A 22,581-nucleotide genomic window follows, 5' to 3' on the forward strand; every position below is an offset into this window, starting at 1 on the left:
CATTTCTTTTTCACAGGGGTTATTCTCCTATGAAAAATGTTTGCACTCTTAACTATCTCAGTTTCCGCTCTCCAGAGAACCCATCCTGTAATGCACACTCATTTTTGTAACCAGATTACCTCATATTGTGCTAGTACATAATAGGTCCTCAATAAATATTTGGGGAACTGGGTAGCACTATCTACTGTATTCTGTGAAAAACTGTGCGCTTACTCATGATCAAGCAACATGGCAGATGCAAGCAACCTTTTTTCTTTTTTACTTTCATCTTCTAACTTAGAAAACTTTTTGGGATTTGAACACAACAAAGATGATGATGTTCTTGTTGGCTTCTTACTCATTCAAATGAGATGTGATCTAATTTCTCCAAGTCTTTTGCACTTTTCGGAGACAGAAAATTTTCCATGCTGGAAAAAGAAGACAAGTTTGTATTTATATCACAAGGAATTTTCACTAAATATTTCACTTGAGTGACTAAAGATGTGTTCACCACAGCCAGTCAAACTTGAGATGCTACCAATAAGGACAGGCAGTCGAAACAGCCCACCAACCAAAGAAACCACATAAAAGCCCTCAGAGCAACTCTGAAGCCACCCACGTAGCTGCCATGCAATTAGTCCAGGCACAGAGGCAGGAACTAAAACCCTGTGGTGGCTAAAAAAGACTATTTGAAGAATTTGTCAAAAGCTTGTAGATTTTATGAGGGGTCTTTTAAGATGAGAAACAAAAAGTGATTTAGATCAGCTGCCCGCGCTGTGAATCAAATTTCCTGTGTCACTTTGTAGATGGCTTTGCAGCGATACATAAGGCTTTGCTCCCCAGAACTAATAAAAATAGCACTATCTAAATGTACTCCATAGAATGAGAGCAATTCCCATAGCATCTCTTGATGGATGAGGATTGTCTCTCTCCAGGTCAAAGAGGTATTTAAAAGGAAAGAACTTGGGTCAATTGTTTTATCTCAGAAGTAAGAAGAAATGCCTCAATAAATTTTCTTTGAGCCTATCAGTGGCGAAGGGAGTGGAAAGCTGACCCCTGTACTGAAAGCCTGACACATTCTGCACAGCTTTCCGCAGGCCTTAGACTTAGTTGATCTTGTAAAGCAGCATCAAAATTTGAAGAAGCTTAAAAAACTACTGTAAATTCCCACTCAGATGGAATAGAAGAAAGAGTTCTTTCTATTACTACTGAAAGTTCCACGGTCATATCTGAGTATGAATTTTGGAGTAACTTGTAACATCATTTGAGTCAAGCTCTATGCAAAGCCCTAGACCTTCACCTGACTCTTATGTTGATCTTGAACTTCCTCTTGGTCATCCATTCCTGTTAGCTGTGCCAAAGCCTATAGTGGTTTTGAGATTGAAAATAGATGCAGTTGAAGATCAAGACTATAAACTTCTTTTCACTTGAGGCATGAAATACATGTATAAGTAAGCCCTTCCTTATACCATTTTAAGGGACACAGAATAATTTGGTATTCTTCTACCACTTAATTTATGTGCAAGTTAAAATACAGCGATTTTCCTTGTGTGGAATTTCCTCACCCCTTTGTTTTGTTAGAGCATAAGAGACTCATTTAATGAAAGGTATCCTTAACATACAAAGTACAGTGGACTCCACCTAAAGACAATTTTTCATGTTCCTGTGCACGTTTGTAATTTGTTTATGCTAAACACAAACACACACCTGGGTTTGTTGGTACATTAACAACAGTTAACATATGTCTGAGTTAATTCTGGAGATGGAGAGTGGATTTTAAAAGTAAATTCAATTTCATGTGCTGAACACATCTCTTTTAAAAGAAAAATGAATTGCCTTCAATGGAAATTTCTAATAAAAGCCCTTTAAATGCAAATTGCTAGAGGAACCTTGCAAATCCCTTACCAATAACATACTGTACTTCCAATTTCCCTTTAACAGCTAGCCACAAAAACAGTTGCTTTTTAAAGTCACATTGCCAATGGTTAAAATGTATATGTATGCAACAGACTATGGTTTCAATGGGTATTAGGGTTCTAGAAGCATAAATACTATGTAGCAGGGAAAAAGAAAAAAAAAGGGGAGAGGTGGTGATAAATAATACTTGATGAAAATTTAAATGTGCCAAACAATTGTGAGGCACATTATATAGTTTTGGTAGCCACACAGAGGGGGGTAGCAAGTCCAATCACTAACCATAGTTATCAAAACATATTATATTGTACTTCCTGAAAACCAACAGCAATGGTTTTAACATTCTTTGGTGCTAATAAGAAGTCTCCTTTTTCCTAATGTCAATTAAAGAAAATCTCCATGATTGGAAACACAAACTCTTTTTTAAAAATAATTTAGTGAGCCTAATGACGCATACCATGACACAAGAAAAAAGTACACAAAATAGTGCTTTGGTACCTTTTGCTTCAAATAAATGTCATAATCGTTTGAATAATTGATTACTGAGTGACAAGAAATTAGTCAGTGTATACGGGGCTGGGAGGCCTCATGTAACTAAAGAATAAATTTGAATTTTGAGTAATAATTCTGAAAACTGGAGGTATTATTGGATGTCATAAAAAAAAACCTAGGAAGTTATAAGACATAACCTGAAACTATCTGCACCTGAAAGAGATGTTCCAATTGCCTACTGATGCATAACAAACTACCCGAAACATTAGTGGCTTAAAACAATTTATTATTATGTCTTAATCTTCTGTGGGCCAGGAATCTGGGCAAGACAGAGTGGGGACAGTTTGCTCTACACTGTCTGGGGCCTCAGCTGGGATGATTCAAATCCTAAGGGCTGGAAGAAACGGGAAGGGCGAGCTGGCTCCCTCCCTCTCTCTACAGACCGACCCTGTGGCTACGTTGGGTCCCTTCAAAGGAACTCTGTAGCCTCGAGCTATCAGAGTTCATACATGAGACCTGAGGGTCCAAGGGGACCAGGCCAAAGCTTCCAGGCTTCTAATATCTAGGCCCAAGACTGGCATCGCATGCCGGGTCAGCTAGGGTCACGGAAAGGGGTACCAGATCACACCTCTCACAAGATAGAGTATTAAGGAATTTGTGGTCCTTTTTAGTCAACCACAGATGGATAACACTGACATTTGAAAATTTCAGGAATAAAAAAAATAATTTCTTCTTAAAAATCTTTCAGATGGAAACAAAATTACCTGACTTGTTCCGACAATTACACCCATTCTGAACTCACATGAATAGGCACATTTCAAAGACAACATACTGGATCCCATAACTTTTATTCTTTATCTTTGCCACTACTACTTGGGTTTTCTATGTCCTTGATATTTAATAGCAAAGACATTTAAACATGATATTTTAATCTACAACAATAGCATTATTTTATTCTCTGATATAAAATCGCCATCCAAGAAAAACCATCTGTTAGGAATACCTACCGTGGCTTCAAGTAATTCTTCTGAAGAAAGAATGGTTTTGTATTTATATCAGCCTATAAAAAAATGATTTTTTAAGAAATGCAACATAATAATTTAACAACAGAGTAACACATCTGAGTTTGAAGGAATGTTGAACCATCTGTTCAAAGATAATACACATTTGTACCTATCCATAGTTCTAGAAATACACCTGAAGGACCACATACTGTATGCCAAAATAAAGAGAAATAGAGGAACAATGCAGAACTGTGGTGCTCTGTCAGCACTGAGACTCCTGACAGTGTGAAATCAGGGCTGTTGGTTAAGCTTCATGAATGCATCAGGAGACAATGGCCCTCCCAACTCTCCCACCTGGGATCACTTGCTCGGCTTGATAACCTGTTCGGTTCAACAAATGCGTCCTGAGAGGCAGGTTCTGTGCTGAGAACTGAATCTCCGAGGGCATGGTCACTGCCGCAGTGGGAATTAGAACCCAGTGAATGACTTTCCAATTCCCAGCCTCCTTGCCCTCCTAGAAGCAGACACTTTGCGTCATTTTCCCACTGCTCAATCAACATGTATTTATTGAGTTCTTAATCTGTGCAGATTATGTGAACAACTCATAAACAAAAACAAAGATGCATAGTTCCATGGGTCCTGCATTAGTTTCCTCAGGCTACCAACAGCATATATATCATAAGCCGGGTGGCTTAAACAACAAAAATGTATTGTCTTATAGCTCTGGGGGCTACAATTCTGAGACCAAGGTGTCATCAGTATTGGTTCCTTCTAAGGGAGAATCTGTGCCATGCCTTTCTCCTGGCTTCCAGAGGTTTGCTAGCAATCTTTGGCATTCCTTGGCTTGTAGATCTCTGCTTTTGTCTTGATACGGCATTCTCCCTATATGTGTGTCTGCGTCTAAATTCCCCCCTTTTATAAGCACACTAGTCATATAGGATTAGGGGCCCACCCTACTCTAGCATGACCTTGTCTTAATTAATTACCTCTGCAACAACCCTATTCCCAAATAAGGTCACATTCTGAGGTACTGCAGGTTAGGACTTCAGCGTATGCATTGAGGGGAGACACAATTCAACCTGTAACAGCTCCTTAACAGTCAAATTTCCAGAGCAACTATCTGCTTTGTGCAATAGATAAAGCAACTCTATTTCTGTCTAAGAAATGAGAATAAGGAACAACATAGAATTTTAAAGAGTTAGCCAGCTCTCCAGTGCTGTGAGCTCTGTTCTGTGCGTGCTCTAGACAGGGACAATCAATCCACAAGAAGTGTTCTATGCAAAAGAAAGTAGAGGAGCTTCCTTGCATATATGGAATTTTTTCATTTAACAATGTTTAATGGGCATTGTTCTGGGCACTGAGGATACAGCAGTGAACTCTACGCTCATGGAGATGACATTCTGATGGAGGGAGACAGCAAGAAAGCAAAATAAATAGGTAAGTCACATACTACTTTAGTAGGTATCCAGTGCTATTTAAAAAAATAATAAGATGGTCAGGAATTCTTCACCTAGAAGGTGGCAATAAACCAAGAACTTGAAGGCCGCGAGGAGGCGAGCCCTGTGGAGAGCTGGCGGAGAAGTGCGGCGGACAAAGGAAACAGCTCCGGGATAGGGGTGTGGCCGGCGGGTTTAAGGCACAGAGGCAGGGTGGCTGGACCGCGAGAGGGTTAAGTGTGTTTGCAAGGATTTCAGTTTTTCTCCAGTAAAGGAGGAAGTCATTGGAAGGTTCTGGGAGAAGAGTGGTGGGATATGACCTGGTTCTAAAGGTAAAGGGGTAAAGAGAGAAGCAGGAGAAACCCTAGGAAGCTCTGCAATACTCCCGGTGAGGGACGGTGGTGGCTGGGCCCAGGGTGGCAGAAGAGGACGTGATGGGAAGTATGTGGATTCTGGACAACTTTTGAAAGGAAGGCCAGTGGGATTTGAGAGGGGCTGGTGTAAGGTGGGAAAGGAAGCAGAGAGGCAAGGGCGGAAGGGGAGAAGGAAGAAATGATAATGCCAAAAGTTTGGCTTTTGTCAAATGGCAAATTCTCTTCACTTTTCATTGTTGCAGATTAGTTATTTTTATCTACGCAAGATGAAAAATATTGAATAATTAAATCCAGAAGCGAAAAATCCAGGTGATAAATTGCTTTAAATTTTAAATTTAAAAAATTCCTTGGAAAGGTACAATCAGCTAAATCTAGAGAAATTCCACAGGATGAAAAATCCAGGCTCTTCAATCATGAAGTTACAAGTTAAAAAAATAAAAAGGAAGATGAACCTATAGATTAACTGATACTTAAGAGATCTATCAATCAAATGCGATGTGTAAACCCTGTTTGGATTCAAGAGTAAAAAAGAGAAGGGGTTATAAGATAATTAGATAAATGTAAATATTGATAGATTTGTTTGATTATTGGTTATTTGATCATTAATGTATTACTGCTAATTGGGGAGATATGATGTTAGTACTGTGGCTGGCTTTTTTAATGAGTTATTTTTTATACTTAAATATTTAAAGATAAAACAGGATGCCAAGGATTTGCTTCATAATAATACAATAAAGGAATGAAAGATGACCATAAATGGTGATTATTATTCATTTTACTATCCTCTGTCCTTTTAAGTATGTTAGAAATTTTACATACTAAAGAGTGGATACTTTAACACAATGTTACGACAATACATATAATTTGATAACATTAGTTACCTTGAGAAAGGGTACCTGGGAACAGGAGTGGGGAAGTGCCCTCCCTGACTCCTCTTTTGTGTCTTTCAAATGTCAAACCATTGAAACGTATCATCTATTATTACCCACAGCAAAAAATTGTAAACTGCCCTAGCAGATGTGTGGAAAGAGCAGCTTGTACAGATGATACGTCGCAGGACAAGCTGCTGATTATTTGCTCCCTGAGACTCCCTCTTCTGATCTCCTGCTGGCCTCAGGTTGTCTCATGACTCCTCATTCTGAGACAATGCTTAATTCAGCAGAATATAAGCCAAGATTAGAATGACTCAGGGACTAGTATCCCGGAGCATTGAAGCATACATCATTCTGAAGCAAATTTTTCCATGCCAGTTTCATCAGATTGGTTCAAAAACAGTGCTTGGGTTGCAAGGTACTGCAAACTACTATTAACATCTGATTTAGGGTGTTGGCCTATTTTCCCAACTTAACTGGTAGGTTTACATCCTGATACTCTTGGTGACTGGGTTTGATTTCATTATATGACCACTCTGTATATTGTGAGAGTAACTTTTATTAATGAAATGAACACATCATATCTTACCTGAATGATAACTATGGTCTATTTTATATAAAACTCATGCCTTTCAGCATAGCTTCATTAACTTTGCAGTGCACTTTTTTTCTGTTCTTCTAATACTCATAGAGACAAATTTCAAGGACATAATGAATCCAAAAGGTCTTCTATGACACTCTCCAAACTTCAAAACTTTAATGTAAAGCTTTTTTGGAAAGGTGTGAGTAAATTACATTCCTCACCACCTTTTTTGGGGGGGGGTCTAAAATCAGCTTTTACATCTGATATTTTTTGGTCTATGATTCTAAACATAAACATCTGCCCTGGCAGGTGTGTGGAAGGAGCAGAATAAACAAGTCAAATAGACTGATTCACATGAAAAATACCTGGGTTTATTTGTTTGTTTTGTTTTGTTACCCCAATATTGATCATCATTTCAGTTGCTGCCCTTCGCTTTCATTTTCTGCTTCAAACTTGGAAATAAAACATAAAAACCAAAGTAAACACACACCATACTTAACTGTTTGGGTCAGTGTTTTCTGTGTGTCCAGCAAAGTATTAGCATTTAGCTGGGTAAAGAAATGATTAAGATCTTATCTTCTAAAGCTGAACTGCACAACTGTGTTAGTTATTGAAGCAAGGATAATGGTGAAAGTTCACGTGAGAATCAAGGGCTCCGCCACTAACCACCTTTGTAAATTCTGGCTCTGCTCCTTACATATCTCTGATGTGTATTCTTCATGTATCAAAATAAGAGAGTTTGGTTGGACAGCCTTTAAGTGTTCTTTTAGCTTTTACTTTCTATAATTTTTAATTTTTTAGAGAGAAGCACATGAGATTCTCTTAGGTGAGCATCTCTTAGTTTTGCCCTGTCCTAGAATTATTTATGAACCCCTACTACAGTAAAAAGATTACTGTTTAAAACATAATTCATGTCAACTCAATATCCACTTTTCCCTTCTTCATTGCTAAGACACTGAATGAATCCCAACACTATGTTCAGCTAGAATACTGCATTTTCAGATATTCTTGCTGATGGGGGAGATGACGAGATAGAAGCAGAAATTGCTGGGGGAGGCTTCCAGGAAAGTTCTTTCAAAGATGGCAGACTCCCCTGGCAGGTATTTTTCATTTCTCAGCCTTTCTCTTCCTTCTGCCTGAAACCTGGACACCATACCAGAGGTCGAGCTGCTACTATGTTGGTATAAGCAACACGCACAGCTGAGCAAAAAACAGTATCGTTCCCCGGGGCTTCTATAACAAAGCACCACCAACTGAATGGCTTCAAACAGCAGAAACTTCCTCTCTTGCTGGTCTGAAAGCCAGAAGTCTAAAATTAAGGTGTCAGCAGAGCTCTGACACCTCAGGAGAGGACCCTTTCTTGGCTCTTCCAGCTCCTGGAGGCTCCACAGGTCCCCTAGCTGGTGGAGTGTGTTCCCATCCCTGCCTCTGCCTTCACTGGGCCATCTTCCTGTGTGTCCCATCTAACTTTCTCTCTGCTTCTAAGGATGACAGTCATGTTGGATTAAAGCCCACCTGATCTCATCTTAACTTGACTATACCGGCAAAGACCCTACTTCCAAATAAGGGGATAGTCACAGGTACTGGGCGTTAGGACTTCAGCGTCTCTTGCGGGACACAATGCAACCCACATGAGTCCCTGTGGCATTCTGGAGCTGCTCTACCAGCTCTGGAGTTCCTACTTCTGAACTTATTTCATAAGACAAATAAAGCCTGTTTAAGCCTCTATTTGTTCAGAGTACTTTGTACTCACAATAGAAATCAATTCCTGACTGACACAGTATCTTTGAAAGGAAGGTTCTGGCAATTAAAAAAGTATCTGCCATGTCAAATCTACCTATTCAGAGGACAGTTTGTGATTTTTTAAAGACAGGGACCATTGTTTTCTTGTTTAGGAGCAGGGCAATGGGCAGGAAGCTGGGCTCAGCTAAGATTTTTCTAGTCATAACTTAAAGATCAAACCTGTTTTCAAAACAGAGACTGCCAGATTCAAAAAGGTCAATGGACATGTATTCAGCAGCCAAATTTAGGCCCTAACCCTGCCCTGGACTCACACCCGTCTCAGATACGTCCTCATTAGTCACCACTACATACCCCAATGAATAAGAATATAAATGCAGCTTTTGTGCTTAAATTACCAGAAGCACAGTTTACTTGTCCAACAGAATCATGTTCAATTTTATGATACTATCTTTCTGCCAGGTGTGGTGCTTGGAAATATGTGTCAGAAAAACACTTCAAGCAGCCAACACTGAAATTCGTCTTAATTTTGAGAGTTTCCAGGAGTCCTTAGACCATTTTTGTGGCATCCATACCAGGAACATAACCATGATTCATTCAGCTTACTTATGGCTCCAGCAGCGGGGACAAGCAATTATTTCCATCGTCTCTATTAGTCAGAGGGCCCGGAATTGTTCACCTGACTGCTTGCTCAGTGGGCTCAATAAAGGCTGAGAGCAGAGCAAATACATAGATATTCCTATCACTTCTTAGGAAAGATGAGGCCAAAATTGATAAACCAGGACTTTCCATCCTTTCATCCAGAACATATTTGTTGAGTGTCTATGTTATGCCAGACTAATGCCAGGCACTGAGGATTCAACAAATAAGACACAATCCCTACCTTTAAGGAGCTAACAGTTGAGCTGAAAAGATAGATCAATTGATAATCACAAGACACTGAAATAAATAGAGATTGGTTTAAGAACAGATGTTAGGGAAGCACACGGTAAGGGCAATGAACTCCTCTGTGGGCAGTCAGAGTGACGTTCCTGATTAAACTGGTGTCAAAAGGTAGACCTGATGCTGCACCAAGAGTTAGCCGGGGTACAGGGAAGAGCATATGCAAAGGCCCAGAAGTAAGAGAGTGCATGATATATTTGGAGACCTGCACAGACATTGTTATGGTGGAGTATGAGGTGGGAAATGTCAGTAAAAACAAATGAAATGTGGTCCATATTCTGAAGATACTGGGGAGGCACCAGACAACTGTGAGTTAGATACTTATGGGATCGGATTTGCATTTTAGAAAATATCTTTGTGGCGACAGTATACAGAATGAATTAGAACAGGAAAGGACCAGAAATGGAGCAACCATTAGGAATCCATTGTAGTACTCTAAGAGAGGGAGGAATTGAGAGAAAGGAATGAAGAGACACATTTATGCAGTAAATTGCCAATGCTTGATGAGTTATCAGATTTAGCTGGCACCCAAGGATGACACAAAAATGTGCAGTTTAGTTAACTGGTGTGTGTAGATGTGAGGTTGTATTTTTATGGGTTAAAAATGAGGAAATGACAAAAATGATTAATTCTGTAGTATTGATGCTAAAAATCCATATTCAAATTTCATGTTCTTATTCATATTTAATGAAGTACCTGAATTCTGATCCTAATCAAATTTCTAGTATAATAAGTTATTGAATTTTTGCAAATATGAACAGCAAACGTACTTTAGGAACTAGATATTGATGGGGATGAATGATGGAAGAAAAATATGGAGAGTATTAAAGTCACAATGCGGGAATCAATAGTTCTCTATTATTTTCATATCATAATATCTGTGAGAGTCCTACCCCTTCCCACACCTTCACTCCAGTGAATAGTGCATATGATCCTGTACCACTAATATAAGGCATGGCAATATTTTAGGGGGATAGGAAATTATAATGATATTTTGGAGCCAAAAGGAGCTTCAGAGAGAATAAAATATGTATTCTTTAAGTTGGAACTATTGTACATTACAATATTTTAACATAATAAATCTCTGAATACCATTATGCTGAAGGACAGCAGGGACAATGCAAGAAGCACCTGTTTGATAACTACCATAAGAGAGAGGGCCTTGAATGTGGAGTTGTGTGGATTAAACGAGGCAGTGTTTGTAAGTCACAATGCACAATTCTGAACAACTGATAACTACAACAGCAGACACTGTCACCAAAATCCATTCTCTACTTTGTTCCAGGCACAAGGCTGCCCAGGTAGACTGCATTTCCCAGCCTTCTTTATATTTAGGTGTTAGGTATGTGACAATATTCACCAAAGGAACATGAGCAGAAATAATGAGTGCCACTTCTAAGCTTGGACCCTCTTATATTGCAGAAATGCCTCCACATTTTCGCTTTTCTACAGACTGAACACAGGCATGACTGCAACCCAGCAAAAGAGACCAGTGCCCTAGGGCATGGCATGGAAATAAGGCAGAGCGAGCTTGGGTCCCTGAGTGGCCCCATGGAGCAGAGTTGCTTGCCTTCCTGGACTGATGTGAAGGAAACCAAACATTTCTTGTTCCATATTGTACTGTAGTAGCAGTTGTATTTGTTACACCAGGTTTGCCTTTGTCCCCCAAAATACAACTTCTCTCCTTTTCTTGCTCTTCTCCAACACGTACTATTTCATGTTTGCAATATTATCTGCCATGGGTATAACTAATTCGAATAGCATCAACCACAGTGTCCATGTTCTTGTGCACTCTGTTATTTTCATTTCTCATATCACAACCATGCTCCAGGATCAAAATTATCTTCAATTATTTACTTTAAAACAGAAAATGAAATCACCCAGAGAAGATCAGTACAAGGCAAAAATGTTTGGGCTCTTTCAGAGTCTGTCCTGTATGTGATGACAACTGTTGTATCCTCAGGGGTATATAGTGACTAGAGAAAGTTGGAGGTAGTCATGTCATCAAGTTAGTGTCATTTGTCATTCCCAAATTCAATGCCCCTCACAAGAAGACCGACTAGCAACTATCCATCAACAAGACACACTTGTGAAAATCCCAGAACTGGGGGGTGAAACTGAAGCACACTGCTGGACCATAGACACCGAGAAGGACCACATTAGAAGGGTAAGAAGGGTGGCTACACTCTGACCACATCACCCTTCCTGCAGACCAGCACAGCACTGCATGGAGAGGGCTCCCCTGGGCTTAGGCTTTCTCCAGTGGGTCAAGAGAGCCCAAAGAGGACATCCAGCTCCCCCAACAGTTGAGGGGCACTTCTCAGAGGCCCACTAAGGTTTCACCTTAGGGGATCAATGTGGGTATCTGTGGGCTTGACCACTGGGAATCAGATAACGATAGAGAAGGTGGTCAGATTTATAGGAACCATTGATGAGATCTTGGCAAACCACATTCCTGCTTGCAGTAGCCCTGAAAAGAGATCCCAGCCAGCCGTTCTGAACATCTGAATATGGAGCTGGAACTCCAATCAGGCCAAGAAGCTCAGTCGGTAGTTCTGCCTAATCTGAGTCCCCAGTTAATGGGCCATTCTGGCCTTGGAGCCCATCCTACCATCCTGCCTAGGCAGGGAAACAAATCAGCAGCCCTGCCTACTTGCTCTGCATTGTCTTCAGTCCCCACCCACGCAGGGAGCCTGGCCAGAGAACCTGCCCATTCATGGAGCCCATACTTCAGCCCTGTTAAGGCAGGAAGCCAAGCCCAACTGTTGGGCATAGCCTCTAGCCCTGCAGAAACAGGGAACCCAGACAGTGGCTCTGGGCAGCCTTGCTGCTTAACCTACACCACACCAAGCCACAGAGCTCAGAGCTCAGCCTGCAGCCAAAGGAACTGAACATTTCACCACAAAAAAAATCAACTAAATACAAGGGAATACAGTAATGTAGTAAATGAGGAACAAAAATGCTATAAGGCATATAGAAAACAAATAACCAAATGACAAAAGTAACCTAGCAAGTATGAATCATTAAGAAATGGAAAATGTGAACAGACTAATAACAAATAATGAAATTAGATCAGTAATCAAAACTCTCCCAGGTCCTAATGGTTTCACAGGTGAATTATACCAAACATTCAAAGAAGAGTTGAATGCCATTCCTTCTGAAACTCTTCCAGAAAACTGAAGAAGAGGTAACACTCCTAAACTTATTTTACAAGGCCGGCATTACCCTAATACAAAAGGCAGATAAGGATACTATAAGAAAACTATAGAGAAATATCCTTAATAAATATAGATGCAAAAATTCTCAACAAAATGCTATAGCAAATGAAATTCAACAACACATTAAAAGGGTCTTATACCATGATCAAGTAGGATGATTCAATGTATAAAATCAATAAATGTGATATACCACACTAATAAAATAAAACACAAAAGTCATATGATCTTCTCAATAGATGCAGAAAAATCATTTGACAAAATTCAACATCCACTCATAATAGAGACTAATTGGGCATAGAAGGAATGTTCATAAACATAATAAAAGGCCATATGTGACATGTTTACAGCCAACATCATACTCAATGGTGAAAGGCTGAAAACTTTTCCTCTAAGATCAGGAATAATACAAAGGTGCCCTGTCACCACTGTTATTCAGCATAGCACTGGAAGTCGTGGCCAGAAAAAGAAATAAAAGTCAACCAAGTTAGGAAGGAAGAAGTAAAACTGTCTCTGTTTGCAGATAATATGATCTTATTAGAGAAAATTCAGGACTTCACCAAAAAAATGTTAGAACTAATAAATGAATTCAGTAAAGTTGCAGGATACAAAACCAACACACAAAAATCAGTTGCATTTCTATATATAAAACCATCTGAAAAAAGAAATAGAGGAAACAATCCCATTTACAACAATATCAAAAGCAATAAACTACTTATGAATAAATTTAACCAAAGAGATGAAATACCTGGACACTGAAAACTATAAAACATTGATGAAAGAAATTGAAAAAGATGTGAATAAATGAAAAGGTACCTAATGTTCATGGATTTGGAATAATTAATAAGTTAAAATGTCCATACTACCCAAAGCCATATAGATTACACATGGATTCAATGCAATCTTTATCTTAAGATTCCAATGGCAGTTTTTACAGAAATAGAAGAAATTCTAAAATTGGGATGGAGCCACAAAAAGACCCTGAAGAGCTGAAGCAATCTTGAGAAAGAAAAAATCCAGAAGCATCACATTCCCCAATTTCAGACCATATTTCAAAGCAACAATAATCAAAACAGTATGGCAGTGGCATAAAGACAGACACACATATAAATAAAACAGAATCAAGAGTGAGGAACAAAAATGCTATAAGGCATATAGAAAACAAATAACTAAATGATTTCTATATTAGACTATGCATATATGGTCAACTAATATTTAACAAGGGAGCCAAAAATACTCGATGTGGAAAAGATAGTCTCCCTAATAAGTGGTGCTGGGAAAACTGGATATCACATGCATAAGAATGAAACTAGACCCTTATCTTACACCACTCACAAAAATTAACTTGAAATGGATTAAAGACTTAAACATGAGACCTAAAACCATATGGTTCTTTAGGTTATGGAGCCCATAAGTCTCCATAAGAAAAAAAACATAGAAGAAAACAAATATCTTTGAATTTGGCTATTTTGGATATGACATCAAAAGCACAAGCAAAGAAAGAAAAAATAAGTAAGTGGGACCTTCTCAAACTAAAAAGTTTCTTCACACAAAAGAAATAATCAGCAAAATGAAAAGGCACCCATTTAGAGAAAATATTTGCCAGCCACTTATCTGATAAAGGATTAATATCCAAAACATAAAAGGAACTCATACAACTCAACAGCAACAAATTCCAAATAACCTGGTTTTAAAAATGGGCAAAGGACCTGAACAGACATTTCTTCCAAAGAAGATATATTCATATGGCCAACAGGTGCTCAACATTACTAATTATTAGGGAAGTGCAAGTCAAAACTATAATAAATTATCACCTCACACCTGTTAGAATTGCTATTCTCAAAAAGACAGGAGATAACAAGTGCTGGCAAGGATGTGAGAGAGCAGATCTTAAAAGTTCTCAACACACACAGAAATTGTAACTATTTGAGGTGAGGGATGTGTTAAGTAACCTTATTTTGGTAAGCACTTCACAAAATACTCATATATCATCACATTGTACACCTTAAACTTACACAATGTTTTATGCCAAGAATATCTCAATAAAGCTGGAAAAAAAACAACTCCTACAGAGAAGGCTGAGATTGTAGACTGTCAAGCAGGAAAATTTTAAAGTACCCAATTCTCAATAGCTCACTCTTCTGGTTGGACCACTAGAAAACTTGACTCCCCTTCACTCAATAATTATTCTCCTCCCAAAACAGCTTAACTTCCTAAGTGGAAATTGAAATCCTTCTAAAAGTATCAAGAATTTTCCTAAAGAGTAAATGCCCCACTGTGATTTTTCCCTTTATGAAAGAATAATGTATACCTTTAATTTTCTGACACCTGAAAGATTTGTAATTTTGCTTCTTTGAGAAGCTTACAAGAAATGAATTCAACCTAGTATTATTTCAAAATTTTAAGTTATTAAAATAGTCTAGATCACATGGCAATGTAAGGGTACCAGCAGGATTAGACTAGAACTTAGTTGGCTCTTGTAGTAAAGGAGATTGACTAAGTGAACCACTTCCCAATTTAAAACATGTATTAAACACCTACAGTATGCAGAGCGCTCTCTCAGATACTCTCCCTTCCCTGTGAGTAGGGCATAGGGGATATCTGGGGATAACAGACATATAACTAACTAATAAAAATTCACGGTAGAATCGAATGAGCTCTGTAATACTTGTGCTCACAAAGTACATGTGGGTCATCTTATAAGGAGGAATTAATAAATGCTGAGGAAGAGAGCAGAGATAAAGGGGAAGAAAGAGTCTAATAGCAGAGAATGAAATCAGTGTTGACTTCCCCCCACCACCATTCCCATCTTTCAACTCTGAGAATCACCTTCCTCTAGGATGTTGGACAAAAAGGATGTTTGTCTCCCATCTACTCCTGAGTCACCCTGTTTGCAGCTGCTCTGTGAGTCACTTGCTCCTCCCATGGCCCTCAGCCCTGTCTGATTGTCCATTCTGGTCCCCACCTGGATGATCTGAGATCCCTCTTCTCATGATGTAATGACGGTCTCCATGGAAGGACACAAGGTCACACTTCCGTATGTTGCTCTTCTCTTTAATTTCCCATGACACCCATACAGAACTGGTGCCTATCTAGTAGACGTAATGAAAGAATTTGGTGAAAACTAGGGGGAGTTATAATATAGGAGAAAACATAAACTTGGATAACAAATAAAATAATTCTCATAGCCCAAGGGGAAAATTTATAGGTCCTCTTATAGGTGTTCTTTCCTGGAAATATCTTAGTTCCTAACTTGGTTCCCTCACTTGAAGTCCAGCCTCCTCTTGTCCTTTCTAGGAATAGCTCAGTTCTTCGGTCCTCCAAACACCAATCCTTCCACCTACTGTATAAACCCTACCCTGACCTCTCACCTGGATAACTCGAGGACACAATAGCAGTAACAGTGCATTGTCTTAATGGGGCGACTCAGAGGACAGCCCAGGTGAGCTCTGCCCTGGAAGTCCAATCTGTCTTTAGAATTCCCATGCCAGTCCACTATGAACTCATGCATCCTCTCATTGCCACAGCTTTCCTAGGACATGACTGTTGGGCAAAACACATCGCACATACCTATTCTAATAGAAAACATACTTTTCAAAGGTAATGTTCTAAGTCTATGTTAAAGAAGATAAACTTTTTCTAAATGTGATGTCATTAGCCTATGTTTTCCTGCCCACAGTGGAAATAGCACTTTATAAGGTTGTGCCAAGGAGTTCTGGTTTATTTTTCCTACTTCCAGGCAATTCCCAGAGGCCTACCTGTGCCCCAGGAATAAAGCCTACCACACCAAGAAACATGTACCTTGGTGGCCAGCATGAGTTACATAAGAAAGAAGAAGCTTCCAAAGTACTTCCTATCCTTGGGCCACATGGAACTCATGGCCAGGCCTTCTCCTCTCAATGACCTCCGTTAGGGCAAAGGAGACAATGGAAGGGTGGCGATCAACACAGAACTGATACAGCTGTCTGGTGCACACTGACCCCATACTCTTCTTTAGGGTAACAGAAGCCACCCCCTTAATCTTAGGAATGGGACCAGCCTGAGCCAATCATGGTACTTCATATTCTCAGCCATAGGAATTCATCTAAGGGTTGGAAAAATGATTTAGGCCTGGCAAATCAGAGTCTTGCCTCAGGAATTTTTAACCTCAATTTGGATGACAGAGGTCCCTTTTCCTGTAAGGGTGATGAAAGCCCGGGACTGACTAAAACCCTATTTCCCACTGTGAACAAAGAGCCTCTCTTCTGTATTAAAATAGAAAAAAACCCAATAAGCATAGGAAAGTAGAAATGAGATTCAGAAAAGTATGCTCTTTCATGATTGGGTGCCTGGTTCCAGCCACTGAGGTCTTCCAAATTGCTGTAGTTCCTATGAACCATCCTTCAGTTCTCTGAGTTATTCTAGTATTCTTTTAATTTAGTTCAAAGTTTACTGAAACTGGATTTAATTGAGTTTCTCTTCTTGCAAACAAAATGTTGCTGAGATTATATCCATCCAGGCCAAATTACTTTTCCTCAGGATGGGAAGGAAGATAGGAAAAGTTACCCTTCCAGTAAACAAAAGCAAATCCTGAATATACAATCAGGAAGTCCTTCTCTGGCTCACAGCATTATTCTACATATAGCCAAATGTGACTCTTTGGGAAAGGATTTTCTAACATGCTAATATGAAATCACAAATCCTATGTATGTTCTAATCAACCGGTTGTTAAATAGAGCTCTGTGGGAGACCCTGGTCAGTCCTGCTGGGCTCAGCCCCTCCAATTGCATATGCCACAGGCTTGACTTCAGATCAGTATTGCAACACATCTATGCATATGAAGTCTAGTAATTATTGGGTAACTTATTGTCAATGAAGCAAAATGTACATACCAAGAATTGTACTTGGAATCAGTTTTATCCAAGTGATAAGGCTTGCTAAAGGATTTTTCTCTTCTTCCAACTTTATGAAAACTATGGTAGAGTTTTAGAATAGCATGATTGATGAGAAATTTTACAAGCCTCTAATTGGGACATCCCCTGATCTAAAATAACTAATCATGGTCATGTAGAATGCCATTGCCCCTCAACCAGACCCACCTCCTGTAGAGAACTTGGAAGACCCAAAACACCACAGTCAACAGATATCCACCCGCTGATACTCCCTGACATTTTGCTACGAGTGCTTTTTTTGGGAATAGCACAATAGCATTTAACTTCTTTAATATTGGTATGTCAATTCACAAAGCCTGTGAGCCAGTCCTATGAAGAAGCTCAGGTCCACAGGAATTAAAAAATACTGGGAAATAAAGCATCTAGTGAGGTCTTTACCAATCTAGACCTGAAAGAGCTGGGTAACTTTGTGAGTCCCTTTATCTTTTAGGAGGGTTCAAACTCCCATTCCATATTTCTCCAGTGAAAGCACAGGGCCCATCTCCAAATTTCTGGGAATTCCCAGGGGACTTTCACTCTCATTGTTATTTCTGGCTCTGAGTACTGTTTCTGCTGATTGGTTTAATTGATAGATTATCTTGCCATGTGGCATATGCTGTCCCTACTCTGCACCACATTAACCCAACGTGGAACTCAAAGCACTATTCATGCTCATATATGGGATGCATGCTCATATACATTCACTGTATTCACAAAAGATACATATTTTGCTTTACTAAGTTTACTAGAGATTTGGGATAGTGAAGGTGGGGTTCACATATTAGAAATAAAAATACTGCAAAACAAAACACTGCATATTCTATATCTTAAACAGTTTTAACATCTATCACTGTATTGCTTCACTAGTCTCTCCGTTTTCCCACCTTTGGGTGATTATTGTGAAGCAGTTTATCTATGACTCTGCTTTCTTCATCTCCAGCTACCCACACCCTCAAGATGCACCTTCCAGCCCAGTACCTTAAGGAGTATTTTCCTAAATCAGATTTGGGTCCCACCTGTTGTATTTTTTTCTCCCTAGTATATAGAGAATGAATTAAATCCTGAAACTGAGAGATTCTAAGGCTCACTAACTTTTCTCTTGAACTAAATGTCATGGGTTCTTATACTGGAACTAAAAGCTTTCAACGTGCTTCACATCCCTTCTGTCTGAACAGCATCATGTTACCCAGTTCCCTTACTGTGGCTAAGTACCACCAAGTACTGTTGTTATTACTATACTCTTGGAAATTCGTCTGTTAGAACATTTAGGTTTTTAATAATGCATAATAAATTAATTTAACCCCAAATTAAATTTAAAACGACATTTTTGCAAAAATGGAAAGGAAGTTAGATTCCTTCCTGGATCAGAACATGTGGGATTGAAGACTTTAAATGACATCAGGAAACAGCTGGCCTCCGGATAGATGTGTTTGTCCTCCAAAGTGATTAATGACATCACTTTAAAATGACTGTTTTCCCAATTCTGCAAGATTTTTCCAGTCAAAGAAATTGTTTTCTAGTTTGATCTGAGCAGTGGCCCAGGAGCAGGCATCGCCCCGCCTCTGGTTAGGGTGAGTAGTAAAGATAGCTGAAGGATTAATGGATTTGAATTATTTCCTTTGAGTCCCGAAATGCACTTGCATAGGCCGCTCCTGGGCATGGAGGACTGGCGTGAGTGCTGTGGCCTAAGTTCCCAGCTACCTCAACCCAGCTCAAGACCAGGAAAATCCAAGGACGTGGTTAGCCGTCTTTCCTCCTCAGAACATGGGAGGTGACGTCAACCCCTCCAGCGCTGATTCCACCGAATCTCCGATCTCTAACTCCTCCCACCCTCAGGACCTGCTAGGGCTGACTCACTGACTCAACTTAACCTTCTCTCTCATCTCTCACTTTGCTCCAGGCCCTGCGCAGCTCCCTGGACGCACGGGGCATGTTCTGGCCTTAGAGCCTTTGCACTGCGGCTTCTCTGACTGGAGGGTTTGTCGTACACCCCATGGCAGCTCCACTCGCTTCACCCACTCAGAAAGGCCTTCTCGGACCACCTGACCTGCAAGAGGACCCTTGTCATTCTCTCTCTCTTCTTTGCCTTTTCTTTCTTCACAGGCCTTGCGGCTGCCTGACATTACACTGTGACTCACTGTTCATCTCCCCTTCTAGAAAGTCCCTGAGGTCAAAGACTTTGCTCGGCCCACCTGTGTCTCCTGTTGCCCAGAGCAGTGACTCTCACACAGTGTATTGAATTAATGAATAAATGAGCGGCTGAGTGATAGCCCTGCAAGAAACCGTGTGGCTTAGTGGTTTCGGGCGGGGACTTTTGAGATAGCAAATTCGGTTTGAATTGTGGCTCCTCTGCGTACAAGCTGCCTGGACTTCACCAGGTCACTTATCTTATCTCACAAGATTACTGTACAAACTAAATGAAGTAACATACGGAAGTCATCTAGCAGGGTTTTCCTATTATCCAGCCCTGTTTATTTTATACATGAGGGACCAGAGGAAGACTGAGGCAGACGGACTGGGGCAGCCTCTGCAATCTTGGGGATATCTTGTGCAGAGAAAGAAACCAATCTCCCATTCCCTCATGTTATCGAAGTTCTTAAAAACACATTCACTTTGATTGAGCAATTTTATTTCTGCAAACACATACCAAGGAAATAATCACTTATATCGGCAGAGATTAGCTACACAGTTCTTTATCACGGTCTTGTACATAACAGCAAGGAATCAGATGTATCATGTGTCCAACAGGGAATTGATTTAATAAATGATGGCACAACCATATGATGTAATATATGGCCATTTAGAATGAAATTATAGAAGAATAATTAATGAGAAAATGCTTACAGATAGTCAAATAAAAAAAGACTAGCATACCCTAACAGGTCGGGTGGTCCTAATGAATTGTATTTTCTTTGTGCTTCTCTGAATTCTCCATATATTTTCAGTAAATAGGCATTATTTTCATAACCAGTCATACGAATAAGAACAATACTAGCTTGTTTGTATCTTCACAGTAAAGTGTTACTACATTTTATGGGGAGAACAATGAGAGAAACCCAAACTTGAGGAGGTTTCCCCAATCCTGATGGAATGAGATTCTTTTCCAAATGTCACAGTTTTAAGTTAGCAATCCCCCCAAAGGGCTTGGCACACAACAGATTCCAGAGTATTCCAGCTTCCTGAGTTTTAGGACTGGCTGCACATGTGCTCTCTAGACATCTACATTACTCTGTGTTAGCACATTTAACTGATGACCTTAGCTATGTTGCATTTTTAAAACCCAAATTGACTTACAGCATTATTCATTAGATTTAAATGCTAGGGTGATTCATCATTTACAGTAAATCTATTAGATAGATTACAATGCAAAATTCACCATTGTCAGTGTGGCAGGCCTGCCTGGAAATTAAGAATGGGAAAGGAAATTGAAGGAGAGAGATTCCTATCCGTGATTTGAAATTTAAACTTAGATAGCTATGGCAAGCATCTGAGCCTTAGCCAGAGAGGACAGGGCATCTGTCACATGTCTAAGATATTCCACCCTAATAATAGCCTAGGATTTCTTTTGGAACAGGTTAATGCCTTGCTTAATAAGGAAAAATCTTGCATATTAAAATACTTTCAAGAGTATTTCCTTACCCCTTAACATTTTTTCACCATATAACTGGACCGCATATGTGATGCATGCAACAATAGTTGGGTTTCTGGCTGGTTAAATATAGTCCCAAACCAACAGCATGTTCAGCTGGGGGCCCTCACTCACCAGATGTTATTCCACTAATAGCGAGTGAGCTCATCCTTGGTGTGGAAGGTTATTCATTTGGGAGAGAATAATGAAAGTGAGATAATCATTACATCACCCTTTCCTGTACATTGTTCTCCCCTGCAGCTAACAAGGAAAACGTGCTGCTGTGTCCATTGTAAGCTAACTTGTGTTCTTGCCTTCCTCTATCTACATAAGTGAATCACAAGGTAATTCTAGTCCAAGTTAATTTTTAATATGCTATCTGAGAGTTTACACCGGGAGAGTTAGACTCTAGAGCCACCTGTGTCTCGGACTCAAGCATCACGGCCTGTGGAGACACATCAGCACTTGCCTCCCAGAGGCCCTGTCCTCTCTTCACACCTCTGCGGAGGTTATCTCGTTAGCCTCACTTGGCCACTGGGAGGCAGACACTGCCGTCTCTTGGAACAGGAAGACTTCTGAATAAGGCAGCAAACTTTTCAAACAATGCTCAGAAGATCATGTCTTTTTGTTTGTGTGTTTGCATGACTCATGTGCTGCTACCTGTCAAACCACAAGTTCAAGGTCAGAGTAAAATTAATGCAGAGATAATAGAGCAATACCAGCAACATATCTATCGTGCACATGTATACACATATGTGTGTGTGCTCTAAAAAGCAAGAGCAATCTTGTGGTGAGAAACTGGTTTTTCTTTCAGAAAAGACTTAGCTACCAGTTAAGAACCTTAATTCATTATTATTACGTTTACTGCAGTCTTCCTTTAGATGCAGGAACCACTCAGCAGCAAGCAATTTTCCTAAACTTCTTCAAAAGGCTTTAAGTTTATGCCAAAGACCTACACTGGCCTCTTTTTTTCTAGTACATTATTCATCTTTATAGAACATGATTATGAGGAAAAGTGGAACATCTAATAATCCCCCCGATGAAACTGCTGGGCTCCCACCACTGGCTCCTCAACTTCCCTCGCACCCTCTGACCTGCCTGCACCTTCACTTAGGCATCTAAGTGTCATCTCATGAAGACACTTTGGTGCCTGGGGAAATACTTGGCCAATTATAAAGCCTTCCATGTGTTAAAATTTCTGTTGTGTCTTTTCCCATATGGGTCTCCACTGCACATCTGCCCCCTCCCAGGGCCCACGTGGAGCAAAGAGCATTGAATGCAGAATCAGGACTTCTGGGATCATTCCCTCACCACCAGGATCTCTCTCCCCACCTCCTTCTGGGCTTCCAAGTCCTTGTTTGCAAAATTGGAATAATATCATAGTGGCAAAATGTCCTAGAATGTGAGGAAAGCCTAATAAATTTCAATGGTTTGGGACATGCCACTCGATCCAGGGCCACACTGTGACTTTTGTGGGCTGTAGGCATTTTTG

Source organism: Manis javanica, chromosome 3 (assembly GCF_040802235.1).
Source record: "Manis javanica isolate MJ-LG chromosome 3, MJ_LKY, whole genome shotgun sequence".
NCBI lineage: Eukaryota > Metazoa > Chordata > Mammalia > Pholidota > Manidae > Manis > Manis javanica.